This window comes from Homarus americanus, unplaced genomic scaffold, assembly GCF_018991925.1.
Source record: "Homarus americanus isolate GMGI-L3 unplaced genomic scaffold, GMGI_Hamer_2.0 scaffold15945, whole genome shotgun sequence".
Taxonomy (NCBI): domain Eukaryota; kingdom Metazoa; phylum Arthropoda; class Malacostraca; order Decapoda; family Nephropidae; genus Homarus; species Homarus americanus.
The window spans coordinates 70,986-87,239 of NW_024725940.1; the positions used below are offsets into that span (position 1 = coordinate 70,986).

The window sequence follows — 16,254 nt, forward strand, 5'->3', positions numbered from 1 at the left end:
CTGGTGGGAATTACTTTACCTTTACTTTATAACTAAATCTGATCTTGTATTTCTGAATTAAACACCATCTGAATGGGTCACACCTTGTCCATGAACAGCTACTATGACAACGTAAATACGGAACAAGTGACGCTGTTACTGTAGTCACCGCTGGAGACTGTCTCATGTCCTCGTTTTCTTTAATGCTCCACTTGGTCAATTGGTCGCGACTTGCACCATAAGTTTACTATGCGGCCCAAAGTTGATGTAAATCCTCAAACGTTTTCTCGAAGCATTTGGGAGACAGACAGACAGACAGACAGACAGACAGACAGACAGGACCCAAAACAATACCCTATATCCCACAGTTGCTGGCAGGGTAATAATATTTAACCCATTAACGATAAAAGAATTAAACCATTCTCTCAAAGGGTTAAACCAACATAGTCACCACGCTAAAACTACAGTCCATCACCTACCTAAACCTTTACCTTGTGTTGACATTACCAGATAAACCTGAAACACACTACCGTCATCATCCATACCATAAAAATTCTCTTAAGTCTCCAGACGAGATTAAGTATTTAGAAAAAAAAAACACACAAACGCTAATGAGATGAGAATTATTTCCTTTGGTCTGGAAGGAAGTAATGAGAAGCTGTCCAGAATTTATCGGTCACTAACTTCCTTGAAAATGATCTAAAACAACAAAACAAACAAACAAATTAGAATCTTGATTGTTGTAAGAGGTAATGAACGTTGCTGAATTCCATTACATAATTGTCTTAGTAATCAGGTGTGTTATTACAGGTGTGTTATTACAGGTGTGTTATTAAAGGTGTGTTATTATTACATGGACGTTATTACAGGTGTGCTATTATTATAGGTGCGTTATTATTACAGGTGTGTTATTACAGGTGTGTTATTATTACAGGGGCATTATTACAGGTGTTGCAGGTGTGTTATTACAGTACAAGTATCTTATTATTAGAGATATATTAATACAGACGTGTTCTTGTTGCAGGTATGTTACTCCGGGTGTGTTACAACAGGTGTATTATTACAGGTATGTTATTACAGGTGTGTTATTACTACAGGTATGATATTACAGGTGTGTAGTATTAAAGAGTTCATTTCTTCACTCTACGGATAGCAACAGCAAGTCAACACTCGCTCACTCAACATTAGGCGTGGGGGGACGTGGGAGGCGTGGGGGGGCGTGGGAGGAGTAGGGAGGCTGTAGGGAGTACGCCTCCTCTCTCTCTCTCTCTCTCTCTCTATCTATGGGTCATGCAGAATATGGAGGGTGGGAGGGGGAGGGTTAGGGGACGGAGGGGGGTAGGGAGGGATGAGTGAGGGAGATGATGATGTATTCATGAAAGTGTCACTCAACATGAGGACGTGACAAATCCACCATCCCACACACCTCCCTCTCTCCCCCTCCCCCACCCACTATGGTTTATAGGCACCACCCCTCGTCTCACCCACCTCCCATCACCCACCTCCCCACCTACCCCCCCCCTCCTACCTATACACAAAAATATGCACAGAACGAAAATATTTTCTTTTTTCGTTATTTTTGTTTTGTTTTTAGTTTCATTTCAAGTAGAACCTCTATTTTTTTTTATTCTTAATCTTTATAGTTTCAGTTAACTTTTATTTGATTTTTTATTTTATTTAATTTTATTTCGAGTTTGAGTTCAGCTTTTTTTTTATGAATTTTATTTTAATTTTGTTTTCATTTTTTTTTAGTTTTAGATGTTTATAACTTATTCGGGATTTTTTTTATTTTTTTAGTTCAATTTAGTTTAATTTTATTTTTGTGTTCCAATAATTTTAGTTCAATTTATCTTTAACTTCATTCGGTAATTCTCATCTCGGGTCCAACACACCTCACTGGTCTGGCCTCTCAGGGGTCATCATCACTCAGGTCTTAATTAACAATATTATTTCATCACTATCAAAAGTTAATTAAGGGAATGGCCTCATAATCGTTAATTGTAATTAGTGAAGTAAACGGAACATTTTTACCCGACTTCAGAAAATAATGGGGATGAAATAGTTTTTTCGGAGGGCAGGGGGGCGGGAGGGCTGCGGGGGAGGGGGCTGCGGGGGAGGATTTTTTTTTAGTCATGGACGAAATTATGTCTAGACTGATTTTGTTTGTTTATATTATTTTTAATGAGGTTGATATAATTATGTTTTGTAATGTTATGTAATGATGGCAGAAATTACAGTGAGGACAGAGAGAGAGAGAGAGAGAGAGAGAGATGTTCAGTATTCTATTGTGTATGTCTTCTTTTACTTGTTCATTTACACACACACACACACACACACACACACACACATATACACACACACACACACACACACACACACACATACACACACACACATATATACACACACATACACACACACACACACACATACACACACACATACACACACACACACACACACACACACATACACATACACACTCACATACACATACACACTCACATACACACTCATACACACACACATGTACAGAACCTCCCCACCTCTTTCTAGAAACATCCCCCCCCCCCTCCCAGACAACACCTCCTCTCCCTCCCCTCACCCCTATCCTCTCCCTTCCCCTCACCCCTCCCTCCCTCCCCTCACCCTTTCCCTCCCCCCCCTCACCCCTTCCCTCCCCTCACCCCCCTACTCTCCCTCCTCACCCCCTCCTCCCCTCTCACCCCTCCTCTCCCCTCACCCCTCCTCCCTCCTCCCCCCCCCTCCTCCTCCAACAAACAACCCCTCCCTACCCTCCACCTACCCCCGCCCCTTTTACCATCCCCACCCACATCCATCCCATGCCCCTTCCCCTCCTCCCTCCCCCTACAAACGAACCTCATCCCTATCCTCCCCCTACCCTTCCCTTCCCCCCCTACCCTCCCCTACACACACATCTCTTCCTTTTCCCCTTCCGTGTCCCTCCTCTCCCTCCAAAAACAAAAAAAACCCACCCATCCCCACCTTCCCCTACCAACCTACCCTCCGCTACTAACATATCCTCTCCCCTCTCCTCTCCCCTCTCCTCTCCCCTCTCCCCCACATAACCTACCTTAAAGGGATGGACAAACTGGCAGTATTTGATCCAGGTAAAAGTATAGGTGTAGTACTAATTAATGTACTGTATACATCCACCTCATGTCCAAAATCATAATCATTTCGTGTGTTTGTGAAGAAGTTAAATATTCCCGGTGCCGTGTGTTTGATCCACTACCAGCAGCAGTGTGTAAACGACCGGGGCCCCCGCCTGCCTCTCTCTCTCTCTCTCTCTCTCTCTCTCTCTCTCTCTCTCTCTCTCTCTCTCTCTCTCTCTCTCTCAACATAATTTGCTTTAGAATCATAGAAATGTAATTAAAGGAAACTTAGTACCTTGAGAGAGAGAGAGAGAGAGATAGATGAAGTTTTAGAGAAAAAACAATAAAAGCGAGAGAAAAATGACGAAAGAAAGAAAAAGAAAGAAAGAAAGAAAGAGAAAGAAAGAGAGAGGGGGAGAGACAGATTAATCCCGGAGTATAATTATTATAAGCCTTTGATTATAGGAGAGGGGGGGAGAAATCTATTTGGTTTTGAGTACGTTGGCAAAACACTCTATGACGGGCTGACAGACGGACGTGGTGGTGGTGGTGGTGGTGATAGTAGTGGTTGTGGTGGTGGTGGTAGTGGTGGTGGTAGGGGTGGTGATAGTAGTAGTGGTAGGGGTGGTGATAATAGTGGTGATAGTGGTGGTAGGGGTGGTGATAGTAGTGGTAGTGGTGGTGATAGTAGTGGTTGTGTTGGTGGTGGTGGTGATGATGGTGGTGATAGTGAGATTACGTTTTTGTCTTCACTGTATCTGTTCCTGTCTACCTGTCTGTCTACCTGTCTGTCTGCCTGCCTGTCTGCCTGCCTGTCTGTTTGTCTGTCTGTCTGTCTGTCTCTTCTAATACACAAATTAACCTTCCTGCCAGGTGGACGGACCCTTTACCTTACCTGTCGTCAGAATCACTGGACAGGTATAACACACACACCGCCCGCCCTCTTTACACACACACACACACACACACCTAACCTAACCTAACCTAACCTTAACCTAATTGCCCTGAGACTACAGTATGTGTGTGTGTGTGTGTGTGTGTGTCTTCTGAGACTTTGGGTGAACCTCGTTGGAAGATTGTGTTCTCAGTTTACGCCACACGACATAAACACCAGCCACAGGTTATGGGGTGTGATAACATAGAAAATGGGGTGTGATATCAACATAGAAAATGGAATGAGGTCAACCCCCCCCAAAAAAATGGGATATTTGGAATCAATTTATAAAAGTCAAACATCAAGACTAAATTTGTATCTTTAATTGGGCCATTACCTGAGCTAAAGTCAAATCAAATACACCTAAAAAAAAAAAAAATCCCTCATATGCGAAAAAAATTATCCACTATCAGATCAGTAAAGGCAGTATACTGTAGATATAACACACTGTATACTAAGCCTCGGAGACAGTATAGCAGACAGTGTACTCGATCGTCTTCATATCCCCAAGTGTAAAGTTAGGTGCTCATTCCCATAGGTTAGGTTATGTTATGTTATTTTATTTATGTTCTTACGTCACTATTATCGGATTAACTTTTAATTACTATTGTATTTAACGATAAGATTATGCAACATATTTTAGTTTTATGAGTAACGAGTTTAGTTTTTCATTGAGTTTAACGATAGATCCCGTAACATAATTGGGATATTTTACGAAGTTTAACGATAAATTACGCAACATTTATCTTGGTGTTAGTGAAAGTCTTGCTGTATCCACGAAGAATTAATTTTTACACGAGACGGGACAACAAATTATTATTTAAATGATATGAGTAAGATGTTTTTACCCTTTAATTAATATATCAATATGTGTTGATTTTTTTTATTAATTGCTACTAACTTGATTGCCTTTACCTTAATTACATCTACCTTAATTGCATCTACCTTAATTACATCTACCTTAATTGCATCTACCTTAATTGTATCTACCTTAATTGCCTTTACCTTAATTACATCTACCTTAATTGCATCTACCTTAATTACATCTACCTTAATTGCATCTACCTTAATTGTATCTACCTTTATTTGTATCTACCTTAATTGCATCTACCTTAATTACCTGTTGTTGTTATGTTGTGTTATTATTACAAGTAAAATATTATTATTATTCTTTAGTGTATTATGTTAGTAATTATCTGGCTATTGATCACTACAGAGTTACTTAAGTTAATACAAAGACAATTAATTAAATGTATATGGATCAAGGGAAGATTATTAGCTCACCTAGCTTATTTCACCTACTCGACACCATGTACTCGACGCCATGTACTCGACACCATGTACTCGACGCCATGTACTCGACACCATGTACTCGACACCATGTACTCGACACCCATGTACTCGACACCATGTACTCGACGCCATGTACTCGACACCATGTACTCGACACCATGTACTCGACGCCATGTACTCGACGCCATGTACTCGACACCATGTACTCGACGCCATGTACTCGACGCCATGTACTCGACGCCATGTACTCGACGCCATGTACTCGACACCATGTACTCGACGCCATGTACTCGACGCCATGTACTCGACACCATGCACTCAACACCATGCACTCAACACCATGCACTCAACACCATGCACTCAACACCATGTACTCGACACCATGCACTCAACACCATGCACTCAACACCACGCACGTACATCGCCATATCCTGTTATTATATTTAATGATATAATGTACCAAAGTATATTAATTATTTACATAGTGTTTTATGAAGGGAATTATTTCACATATTCCATTACACTTAATACACCATTTGACAACTTAATGAGGCTTGTGGAGGCGTTCCTTGTTAGTGTAATACAGAGATGAATGTTATGGATTAAGTTGAGGATTACCTGTAGATACCTTAGTTTATTTCACCTGATGATTAAAACACCCTAATACTAACCTACCCTAACCTCTCTCTCTCTCTCTCTCTCTCTCTCTCTCTCTCTCTCTCTCTCCTCTCTCTCTCTCTCCTCTCTCCCTCTCTCTCTCTCTCTCTCTCTCGTATAAACGTACATACCATGTGTTCCTACATGTGTGTGTGTGTGTGTGTGTGTGTGTGTGTGTGTGTGTGTGTGTGTGTGTGTGTGTGTGTGTGTGTGTGCGTGTGTGTGTGTGTGTGTGTGTGTGTGTGTGTGTGTGATAGGACGAGGTCGTAAGAGTAAGAGTGAGGGAGCAGAGAAAGGGAGGGAGGGAAGGGAGGAGTTGAAGGGAGATACGGAAGGGGAAGGAAAGGAGAGATATAGATAGAAAAATGGAAGGAAATGAAGGTGACGGAAGGAGAGAGGAGAGAGGTATGAGGGAGAGGGAGAGGTGAGGAGAGGGGGAGAGGTGAGGAGGGGGGAGGTGAGGGAGAAAGGGGGTAGGTGAGGGAGGGGAGAGGTGGGGAGGGGGAGGTGAGGGGAGAGGGGGTAGGCGAGGGAGAGAGGGAGAGGTGGGGAGGTGTCTGTGTGATGGGGGGAGGTAGGCAGGCAGAGCTGAGTGACAGAACACATCACCACCACATATATTTTTCTCTCTCCACACACTCCTCTGCAATACTCCCTTACTACGCTACTCCACCAACCTCACTCCAGATAAGCAGAAATAACAAAAAAAATATATATATAATAATTCTAATTTTTCTTTGGGGTTGGATTTTTTTTTCCCTTAGGATAGACTTTTTTTTTCTTGTGTGTTATCGTCATGATGTTTAGAGTGTATTATTTTTTCATTTTTTTGCAGGATGGACGAGGTATTTAGTGTGTGTATGTGTGTGTGTGTGTGTGTGTGTGTGTGTGTGTGTGTGTGTGTGTGTGTGTGTGTGTGTGTGTGTGTGTGTGTGTGTGTGTGTGTGTGTGTGGTAGAGGTCGAGGTAGTAGAAGCAGAGTAGGGGACGGACGTACTGACGCCGTTAGTCAGTATACCTGGTGGGGGTGCCAGATTACGTTTGCATTATTCACAAAGTGGGATGAGTACATCAAATTACCAAGACCGAGGAGGAGAAGGAAGGGGAGGAGGAGGGGGCGTAGGAAGGTGAGGAGGAGGAAGTAGGGAAGCTATTGTTTGTATTATGGGAATGAGAAAGAGGGACTGCTTACGATAGAGTCTACAGAACGCGGCCCGCAGTCAACAAACATAACCCACCGTCTACAGTTCCTGGCCTGCTATCTATAGAACCAAGCTTGACATCAACAGACGCTGGCCATTTTCTACATAAGACGACAATGACTGAAATAAAACTCCAACGACGAAAAAAAAATAAAAAAAAAATCCTTCCTCTACAAATTCCTCGAAGATAAGTCACATCAACACTCAACCACCGTGCGATGATTAGCTTCGTTGTCTGCGTGTGTGGTAACGCAGCCAACCAGAACCACCCCGGCCGTGATGGGATGTATTACTCGCTAAAACTTCCCGACTCAGACCGGATGAGGAGCGCGTCATGGCGTCTTCAGGAGGTAAGTAGCTACCTAGAGGTCTCCAGAACGGCTCGGGGAGGATTGAATGAACTCTTCGATGGAAAAGAAGATGTAAAACGGGAAAGAAACTGCTCATAACGGCTCAAGATTGATGTATTTGCCTTCTCACCGTCCCTTCCCGTCCCTTCCTTTCCCTCTCCGCCCCTCCCTGCCCCTCCCTGCCCTTCCCTGCCCCTCCTTGCCCCTCCCTCTCCCTCCCTACCTCTTCCCGCTCCTCCCCACTTAATAAAGAAAATTCTTAACTTCCAGACCAACTCAACACAACTGGTAGTGTCAGACGCCCGAAGAACCTCAGGCAGGAGGTACAGTATAAGACCAACTCTACAGAATGAGTGGCAGTCATCTCGCCCTGGTGTGTAAAGTGACAGTCAGTCTCCGTCTCTCACAACACAGCCGGGAGACAGTCAACACCGAGCGATGACTCGAGACGCCAACACCGTCGCCTCAACACACACACACGGAACGGTCGGACGAAGATCATCACCCCAGAGCGTCTTTCCCACAAAATGAGTGTTCTGACTAGCACAGATCTCTTCCTCTTCCTTTACCTCCTCCTCTTTCTCCTCCTCCCCGCGTGTAACAGCGATGATTGAAACTCTTTCCCCCATGAATAATGAGGAGGTCGGCGGCTCCCGTGCCCTGGGGAGTGTTGAAGTTAGCTTGGCAGATTCCTCCAACCTGGGTGCCTGAGCTCTTTGTAGCGTGTGCCGCCGCCTCTGAGGACCCGCTTGTGCCCAGGTGATAATTTCCGCTGAGTCTATATGTCTCTGGTGTAAAGTTTCTGAGTAAACCTTCCCGCCCTTAACGAAATGTTGGCGGCGCTCTCCTTTGATAAAGACGCTGTCAAGCCTTCAGGAGGGACGGGAGGAGGGAGGAAGGCACGCTGTCAAGCCTTCAGGAGGGACGGGAGGAGGGAGGAAGGCACGCCGTCAAGCCTTCAGGAGGGACGGGAGGAAGGAGGAAGGCACGCTGTCAAGCCTTCAGGAGGGACGGGAGGAAGGAGGAAGGCACGCTGTCAAGCCTTCAGGAGGGACGGGAGGAAGGAGGAAGGCACGCTGTCAAGCCTTCAGGGGGACAGGAGGAAGGAGGAAGGCACGCTGTCAAGCCTTCAGGGAGGGACAGGAGGAGGAAGGAGAGGAGGCACGCTGTCAAGCCTTCAGGAGGACAGGAGGAAGGAGGAAGGCACGCTGTCAAGCCTTCAGGAGGGACGGGAGGAAGGAGGAAGGCACGCTGTCAAGCCTTCAGGAGGGACAGGAGGAAGGAGGAAGGCACGCTGTCAAGCCTTCAGGAGGGACGGGTGGTAGGGAGGAAGGCACGCTGTCAAGCCTTCAGGGAGGGACAGGAGGAAGGAGGAAGGCACGCTGTCAAGCCTTCAGGAGGGACAGGAGGAAGGAGGAAGGCACGCTGTCAAGCCTTCCAGGAGGGACAGGAGGAAGGAGGAAGGCACGCTTCATCAAGCCTTCAGGAGGACAGGGTGGTAGGGAGGAAGGCACGCTGTCAAGCCTTCAGGAGGGACAGGAGGAAGGGAGGGAAGGAGAGGAAGGACAGCCTTCAGTGACTCAATCTAACTCACTCACTCCTGCCACCCCTCCTGCCCACCCACTCACCTGCCACCCCTCCTCACTCACCCCTCACTCACCCACCCACTCACCTGCCCACCCCTCACCTGCCCACCCTCACTCACTCACTCACTCACCTGCCCACTAACTCACCTTCCTACCCACTCCTCACTCACTCACCCCACTCCACCTGCCCTCCTCACTTCCTACCCCTCCACTCACACTGACAGAGGTTTTACAAGGGGTTCCACTTATTATTTCATCGTAGTGTTAACCCTTTGAATACATCATCATCGTGCTCAAAGGGTTAGGTTAGAGTTGAGTTAGGTTAGGTTAGGTTAGGTTAGGTTTAGGTTGAGTTAGGTTAGGTTGGGTTGGGTTTGGTTGGGATAGGATATTTAATCATCAGTTGAAAAAAAAATGGGATGTCTAACCTAGCAACAACCCAACCACACACACACACACACACACACACACACACACACACACACACACACATCCCTCCTTTTAAGACAATAGAGAAATTAATGTCTCCCTTTTCAGTGTTTGACCCGAATGAAGAAAATGGGCCGTGTGTACACCCAGCCGTTTAAATAAGGTGATATTCATATTTAATCTACAAATACATAATGGTTACAGCTTCTCTCCTACAGTCTTGTCTGCTGAGGATATCCGTAGAGATTTTAATTATGTATTATGTATTAGTTTGTTACTGTATTTTTGTTGTTTTTGTTTTGTTTTGTTTTAGTTAGTGGGATTTTCTTGGTGATTTTTATTGTGTTTGTTATAAAAGTGATTTGTGGTGTTTGATGTTTAACCCTAACCTAACCTAACCAACCTAACCCCCCCCTCCCTGAAATAGCGTTTGGGTGTTTAAATCTATAAGGTGAAATGAACTAAGGTGGAGGAAGGAAGGGAGAGGAAGGAGGCGGTGGTTTCGTAATCTAAAATTTTGTGTCTCGGGTTCGGTTCTCGTCCTCCAGGGTCAATGTTTGCAGGAGTAAAGCTGGGCGGGGGGCAGGGGAGAGGGATTCTTAAGGTCAAATAGGGAGCCTCTTGACCCACTTGTAGGTCATATTGGTCCAATAGGGTTAGTGGGTCACAATCTAACCTGGCAACCATTAGGATAAAGGCACATTAGCATAAGGTCCATTGTGTAAGAAGGGGGGCAATCACCTTGAGCCCATTAGAATGAAGACCAATCACGGGATAGGGTACAGGTAGGATAGGTTAGGTTAGGTTAGGTTAGGTTAGGTTAGGTTAGGTGGGTTAGGGTTAGGTTGGGCGGGATTCTAATAATTTTGTGATGTATTACGACTTGTTATATGATCTCACATATTATTATCTTACTGAGAGAGAGAGAGACAGTACTGTACATTCCATTGCTCCACGTAATTCTCGAACACAAGTAATACAATCAGATGGGACGATAGATTGACTCTCTCTCTCTCTCTCTCTCTCTCTCTCTCGCCGCTACAAGATGGTTCCCTCCACCAGAACAAATACCTGTGTTTACCCTGCCATAATTAATGAACTTTACGGTCATTATCATACTGACATTGGTGGTGATCGCCTCGCTGGGTTACCAATATTAGACTAGCGGGAGGAGAGAGAAAAGGAAGGTGGGAGGGAAGGAAGGAAGGATTGGGAGGGAAGGGGTGGAGAGGAGGAAAGGGGTGGGAGGGAAAGGAAGGGTGGTGGAAGGAAGGAGAGAGATGGGTGAGAGAGAGAAGAAAGAGGAGGAAAGGAGGGTAGGGAGGAGAGAGGGAAGGTGTGAGAGGGGGAGGAGGAGGAAGGAAGGTGGGTGGGAGTGGTGAAGAGGTACAGGGAGGGTGGATGAAGAGGAGGAGAAAGAAGGAAAGGAAAGGGAAGGTGGGTAGTGGAAGGAAGAGGGGGAAAGGGGAAGAGGAGGAGGGATGAGAGGAGGGTGGGGGAGAGAGAGATGGGGAAGGAAAGAAAGAAGAAAGGAAGTGGGGAAGGGAGATATAGTGGAAAGTTAGTAGCGGGAAAGGAGGAGAGAGAGAGGGAAGAAGGGAACACGGAGAAGATAGTGAACAGAGGAGAAGAAGAAGACAATGAAATATTTAACGAAGGAGGGAGAAGAAGAGGAGAAGGAGGCGTATAGAAGGAAAGAGAGGGAATGTATAGCGAATCTGAGAGAATTCTAAAAACATCTTCTTCTCTCTCTCTCTCTCTCTCTCTCTCTCTCTCTCTCTCTCTCTCTCTCTCTCTCTCTCCACAAAGTTGTGTTGCTTCCTCCTACAAAAATATTCGTTAACTCAATTAAGTCTGTGGGGGACTTTGAGAGAGTCACCACTGATGTTTTTTTCCTTTTATTTTTAGAGTGTGTTGGTGGGCTCTGTAGTGTAGTGTGTGAGGAGCCTCTGTGTGTGGTGTGTGTAGGAGCCTCTGTGTAGTGTAGTGTGTGTGGAGCCTCTGTGTAGTGTAGTGTGTAGGAGCCTCTGTGTGGTGTAGTGTGTGTAAGACCTCTGTGTGGTGTGGTGTGTGTAGGGAGCCTCTGTGGTGTGGTGTGTGTGAACCTCTGTGTGGTGTGGTGTGTGGGGACCTCTGTGTGGTGTGGTGTGTGGGGTGGAGCCTCTGTGTGGTGTGGTGTGTGAGACCTCTGTGTGGTGTGGTGTGTGTGGGGAGCCTCTGTGTGTGTGGTGTGTGACCTCTGTGTGGTGTGGTGTGTGTGGCCCTGTGTGTGTGTGTGGGTGTGTGTTGGGCCTCTGTGATGAGTGTGTGTGGGAGGAGCCTGGTGTGGAGTGGATAGTGATGATGGTGATGATGGTGATAATAGTAGTAGAATCTGATAATAAATTCGTGTTGTGAAAAAAAAAATGCAAAATAATTTATTACTTAATATTTAATTGTCAGCTAAAACTACTCTATTATTTTCCTCCCCAGCTTCTATCTCCCCAACACCCCTTCCCCAGTACCTCCCTCCCCAGTAGCTTCCTCCCACCAATCTCCTCCTCCCCACCTCCTCCCCACCCTCTCCCTTCTGTCCAAACTAAACTATGAGCCAAATGGATGACGGATGGGTGGTGTGGGTGTTGAGGAGGAGGAGAGAAGGTGGTGAGGTGGGGAAAAAGGAGGAGGAGAAAGGACAGGAGGGGAGAAAAGTGTAAACAATTAAAGAAAATAATAAATGCAGGAATATAGCACACACACACACACACACACACACACACCCACACATATTTTCTACCCTCCCTGTCTCTCCTGCCTTCCTCCCTCCCATCCCTTCCACCATGCATAGAAGAATCTCTCCTTCCCTCTCTTTTTCCCTTCCTCCTTGCCTCCTTCACCATGCCTCAACCTCCTATCCCTCCTCCTCTCCCTCCTCCTTCTCTCCCTCCCTTTCCTCTCTCCCTCCCTCCCATCCATAAGTATGATGAACCCTCCCACGACCAGCAAGAGAGAGAGAGAGAGAGAGAGTAATCTTGCGGATACGAACCTCAAACATTAATAATATTCCCCTAGTGACGCACATTGAACGAGTCACCCAAGATGTGTGGTGACTTGCCTCTCCATGATAATATATGCACCCCCGTTCTCTCAGGTGGGTGGGTGGAGTGGTGGTGTGGATGGGTGGAGTGGGATGGGTGGGTGTGGGTATAGTTGAAAATTGGTTATGATGTATGTATGTCGAAGATAGATACTATATGTCTGTGATTTTTACATACATATACATACATACATACATACATACATACATACATACATACATACATACATACATACATACATACATACATACATACATACATTGTACTTTTTTATAATTTATAGGCAGTGTTATGGCCGCTTGGTGTATGTCATGGAGGGTCGTAATGACTGGGGTCTGAGTGCCTCTCTTAGCCCTTCTAACTATTTATTCAACATATTTAATTATTTATTACTACTATTTATTTATTTATTTATTTATTATTTAACATCTATTTTATTATTCTATTTATTTATTTAATTTTTAACAACTTTATTTATTTATTTATTTATTTAACTATTTATTTAACTCTTTAACTATTTATTTATTTATTTAACTATTATTTATTTATTCTTTATTATTTTATTATTTAACTATTTATTTAACTATTTATTCTTCAGCACTATTTAACTATTTATTTCTTCTATTTAACTTTTACTCTTTTATTTTATTTATTATTTATTTATTATTTTATTTATTTATTTATTATTTATTTGACTAATTATTTAATTATTTATTTATTTATTTCATTATTTAATTTTCTTCATTTAAACATTTATTTAATTTTATTTTCTTTATTTATTTATTTAAAACATTTCATTTAAACATTTATTTATTCATTTAACTTCTTCTTCTACCTTCTATTCAGTTACATCTCTCACCTCTTCCCTTATCTCCTTATTTATTTCCTATTATTTATCATCCTTGGATCATCACCCCGTATATACATCAACATCAAGCAGTAGAGTTAAATATACAATTCAACATTAAAACATCAAATATTAAACATGACTAATGATAAAAATAAACATTCGATTGAGTTAAAAAATAAATGATAATGTTAATTGTATAAAATATGTTACATGATGTTTTTTTTTTATTATGAATTTATATTATATTTAACAAAATCTAATAGTGAAATATGGGTGGTAAGAATGACTACCACACTACTAGTACTACTACAGTATTACCACCACAATAATACTACTACCACACTACTACTACTACTACTATTACACACTACTAGTATTATCCCACTACAACCATAACTCCAACCACAGTTCTACCACGCTACTACCATATCACTACCACAACACCATCAACCCTCCTCCCTCCCTCCTCCCTCTCCCTCCCTCCCCTCCTCCCCTCTCCCTCCCTCCCTCTCCCTCCCCTCCCTCCCTCCCTCCCTCCTCCCCTCCCTCCCTCTCTCCCTCCTCTCTCCTTCCCTCCTTCCCTCCTCCCTCCCTCCTTCCCTCCTTCCCTCCTCCCTCTCCTTCCTCCTTTCCTCCTCCCTCCCTCCTCCCTCCCCTCCCTCCTCTTCCCTCTTAAAAAAAATAATATATCACAGACCAACATAAACAGGGACCATTATATAGACCACTGGAGGAAGACCACACAATGAAAATTATAATCAATATGAGTACTGGTGGTTGATGGTAGTTGTTATTGTGATGGTGATTGTAGTGGTGGTGGTGGTTGTGATTAGATAGTGGTGGTGGTGGTGGTGGTGGTGGTGGTTGTTGTTGTTATTGTGGTGTGTGGTTGTGGTGGTGGTTGTGATTGTAGTGGTGTTGTGGCGATGGTGGTAATTGTTGTGGTAATTGTGGTAGGGAATGGTAGTTAGATACGTTCACACATCATTAGTTAAGAAACAAAACACTTAAACACATGAATCCCTTTAAGGAACCATCGCTGTATCGTAGCTTAAATGAACCGGTTGGATGTGTTCTCAGATCACCAGGCAGACAGAATGGCTTCACCCAGGCGTCTTTCATCACAGGGGAAATACACTAGACCACCAGCAGTAGGGCCTGACGAAGGAGAGAGGGGGGGAGCTGAGGGAGAGAGGGGGGGGCAAGGAGGGCTGGAGGGAGAGGGGGGAAGGAGGGCTGGAGGCAGGAGGAAGGGAGAAGGGGACTAGAGGAGAAGGGGAGGAAAGGGGAAATGGCCTGGGGAGAAGGGAGAGAGGGGGGAAGGAAGAGGGCCTGGGGGAGAAGGGAGAGAGGAGGAGGGAAAGAGAACCTGGGGGAGAAGGGAGGGAGGAAAAGAGGGAAAGAGGGCCTGGGAGAAGGAAAGAGGAAAGAGGGCTTAGGGAGAAGGGAGGAGGGAAAGAGGGCCAGGGAGGGAGGAGGGAGCCCTTTGTCCCAGGCCGGGAGGCAGGAAGTGCTCTCGTATCGTCGGAAATGCACCTGATGGGGTGCCAGGAAGCCCTACAAATTATTCATTTAATGATACGCCATTTGATGGGCTCTCAGTCAGACGTCCTGCTGTGGAGATGGATGGGGCAAGGCAGGAGGAGGAGGAGGAGGAACAAGAGGAAAGGAATAACTGGAGGAGGAGGAGGAGGAGGAGGAGGAGGAAGAGGAGAAGAAGGAAGAAGAAGAAGAAGAAGAAGAAGAAGGAGGAGGAGGAGGAGGAACGGGAAGAGGAAAGGGAATAACTGGAGGAGGAAGAGGAGAAGAAGGAAGAGAAGAAGAAGAAGAAGAAGAAGAAGAAGAAGAAGAAGTGGGAAAAGGAAAGGGAATAAGTGAAGGAGGAGGAGGAGGAGAAAGAATACGAGGAAAAGAAGGAGGGGAGAAGAAGGAACGGGAAGTGGAAAAGGAATAAGTGGAGGAAGAGAAGAAGAAAGAGGGGGATGAGGAGCTGAAAGAAGAGAGGAGGAAGATGATGGGAAGGAAGAAGAGGAAGAGGAGGGGAAGGTAGAAGATTGGAAATAGAACAAGGAGGAGGAAGAGGAAGAAGGAGAGGTTGGGTTGGTGGAAGTGGTGAAGAGGGAGGAAAGTAAGAAGAGGAAAAGAAAGGGAGAGAAGAAGGAAAGAATGGAAAGGAGGTGAAGGAATATTGAAATGTAGAAAGAAACAAGACATAGAATAATAAAGAGAGAGAGAGAGAGAGAGAGAGAGAGAGAGAGAGAGAGAGAGAGAGAGAGAGAGAGAGAGTGTTTTGTTGGTGAGGTGCGTGATATTATGTGTCTCACGCAGCACCTCCCTCCAACATCTACAATCTCTCCCTCCAACACCTACATTCTCTCCCTCCAACACCTACATTATCTCCCTCCACGACCCACACTCCCTCCCTCCAACAATTACATTCCCTCCTTCCAACACCCACACTCCCTCCCCCCAACACCCACACTCCCTCCCTCCAACACCCACACTCCCTCCCTCCAACACCTGCACTCCCTCCTTCCAACACCCACACTCCCTCCCTCTAACACCTACACTCCCTCCTTCCAACGCCTAAAGGTCAATTCAGGTCAGGTCAGGAAAGGTCAGGTCAGGTTAGGTAAGTCAGCTTTCAGATCAAGTTAAAGAAAATAAGGTAGATTTAGTTTGTTTGTTTTAGCTTAAGTGACGGAAGGAGAGGGGAAGGGAGGAGGAGGAGGAAGAGGAAGGGGAGGAGGAGGAAGGGGAGGAGGGGGAAGTAGGATGATGA

The 16,254-nt window shown here is 44.9% G+C and overlaps 1 protein-coding gene across 1 annotated transcript in view; it reads right to left on the minus strand.

The window, feature by feature from the left end:
* The window catches only part of LOC121865316 (insulin gene enhancer protein ISL-1-like), a gene marked incomplete at its 3' end in the record, with an annotated part of 79,037 nt that overhangs the window by 52,694 nt on the left and 10,089 nt on the right, over positions 1–16,254 (minus strand). The gene's annotated exons all lie outside the window — the stretch shown is intronic.